This window comes from Suncus etruscus, chromosome 14 (genome assembly GCF_024139225.1).
Source record: "Suncus etruscus isolate mSunEtr1 chromosome 14, mSunEtr1.pri.cur, whole genome shotgun sequence".
In the NCBI taxonomy this organism is placed as follows: Eukaryota; Metazoa; Chordata; class Mammalia; order Eulipotyphla; family Soricidae; genus Suncus; species Suncus etruscus.
Genome location: NC_064861.1, coordinates 57,088,798 through 57,091,160, shown reverse-complemented (window position 1 = coordinate 57,091,160; position 2,363 = coordinate 57,088,798). Strand labels below are relative to the sequence as shown.

General features: G+C 38.5%; 1 non-coding gene across 1 annotated transcript; it reads right to left on the bottom strand.

Moving 5' to 3' along the window:
- Positions 1-367: 367 nt before the first annotated feature.
- Positions 368-494, bottom strand: LOC126028832 (small nucleolar RNA SNORA40). Its single transcript, XR_007502532.1, has one exon. It is a non-coding gene; the product is annotated as a small nucleolar RNA SNORA40 (small nucleolar RNA).
- Between the last annotated feature and the right edge of the window lie 1,869 nt (positions 495-2,363).

The following is a 2,363-nucleotide window of genomic DNA, read 5'->3' as shown; positions in this document are numbered from 1 at the left end:
TACTTCTTGGTTTGGTGACATGGGTCTTCTTGACTTGTTGACATGAGCAACTCCACTTTGGCATTTTAGCATCCCCTATTCTCTTTATTTTCTTTGTTTGGGGGCAAAGTCAGCTAACTCCTGGTTTTGCAGTTAGGGATCACTCTCTCATGGTGGGGCTCAGAGGGTTATTTAGGGTTATGTGGATCGAACCTGATTCAGTTGCTTCCAAGAAAAGCACCAACCCATTGTATTATTTCCTTCACTTCATCCTATTCAATCATTAACTTCTCTCAGAATTTTTTATTCTGCACCAAGCTTCTCTGTAAATATATGTGGTTTTGATGCTTTACATTTTCATTGATTAACATCTATTTTTTTTTTTTGCCATGTTCTTTCCCATCTGTATCAGGACTCATACCGAACAATGAGTTCTGGGTTGCAAAAGAGGATTTAGTTTTTGCACTTGTCTTAAAGTCTCTGTCCACGAGACAAGACAAACACACACAGGTGCTAAACATCTATTTTTTTAATCATTGCTAGATTCTCCACAAAATTCTGGTCATTGATGATCTTTCTTATTTGCCTATTTTATATTCTCTCTAATTCCACAGCTCCATTTAAACACTCTCCTCACTTAGTTTGTAATGGTGTCTCTACATATGTTTTTCAGCTTCCTGTGAACATACTGAAAGGAGGAAATATTTTATAGTCTCTAAATTTAGTGCCTATTATTGTGCTTGCCATTCTGAAATACTTAAGAAACATATTTTAAGTGCATAAATGAATTAATGTTCCTTCAAAAATGCAGGAATTTTTTTCATTCTCCTTTTATAATCAGCATTTCCCCTAAAGTCATTATCCCCCCCACTCTCCTAAAGAAAGATAGGTTCTCATAGTACAGTCCCCATTAAAATTTAGCCTTAGAGGTTTTCACTTGATGAAAACTACAAGACCCTAAATTGCATTTTTCATAAGGGGACATCTGTCATGACCTCAGCAATAACTTTGTGACTATAGCATGATAATGAATATAAACAGGTAGCAACATAGCATTGTACCAAAAAGAAAACTAAATCTCATAGTCCTAATGCCCCCCAAAAGCTCATCTAACATCCCAGAGCTTGTTGCAGATGTTTCTTTGCAAGAATACAGAGATCACAGAAGACTAACTAGAAGATTAAAAAGATTTTGCAAAATCCAAATGTGATGAAAGTACATTTCAATTGGGGCTAGGAGAGGAGGAGAGAAAGTGACAAGGGAATAAGTGTATGCAGAGCATCAGCTTGTCTAATCTCAGAAAACAGAGCATCTCCTTGGGGCAGACCTCATATAGACTAATCACTGAAATCACAGAGCAAGGATGAGAGAAACTCCTGAGGAAGCAGGGATCTGACAAACCTTTCAGATAACCTTGACTGCCTGGACTCAAGAATTGGGCAGGGCTTTGAAAGTGAAAAAGGAACCTGCCTGGAAAGCAAGCTGAAACTACAACAAGTTTAATTAAAGCCGGTGGGGGATATTAAAAATCGGGGAATAATTAGGGAAGCAAGAAAAAAGGAAAAAAAATAAAACAGAGAAGATGATTAAAGGAAGACTCCAGAGGCATCGGAGCTACCTGGACAGTGTTCTGTTGACAGTGGTTATAAGAGAAACTGGCTGCTCTGTCAATTTTTATTTGAAACTTTGGTTTGCATGGTGTTTAAGAATGTGTGTGTGTGTGTGTGTGTGTGTGTTTGTGTGTGTGTGTGTGTGTTTCCACCTATTATCTGTATTTTTTTTTATCTATCAGCTGAGTAGGAATGAAAAACTGCCATGATCCAAACTAGATTTTAATGAGGACAGTTCAATGCCTTCCAAGTCCTTGGGCATGAATTTGGCGAACAGGGCTCACTGGTCCTTTAGGGTCTCTGCTCTGGAGTTGAAAGCCCCTCTACTAAAAACTTGGCAGTCCTTCCCAGCCTCTCTTCCCCTCTGCCAAGCCGATGAAGGCAGCGTCTGGCTCTAAACATGCACTGCTAAAAGTTGCCACCACTGTCAAAGGCCCAAGGAAGAGAAGTGCTTCTTTTTGCTGACATTAGTCAGTTTTGAATCCAGCTCAGGACCCTCTGCTGTTATCACTTTTCCTGAGAGATAGCAACTTTTTCATTCTTCGTAAACACCAGAGATGCCACTGTCTACATTTAGTTTGGTAAAGATCCAAGAAGAACATTTCACCTAACAAAGTTATTCTTATGATGGGCTCTGTTGCTTGCTGCTATAGCTAAGGAAAAAGGCTCTGTAGCAGAGTATTAAACTAAGAACTTGAAGTTTTAAGGTCAGATTCTAAACTTAACTGCAATACAAACTCAAAAAAGGATCTAAAATTTTGATAGCAAAATTAT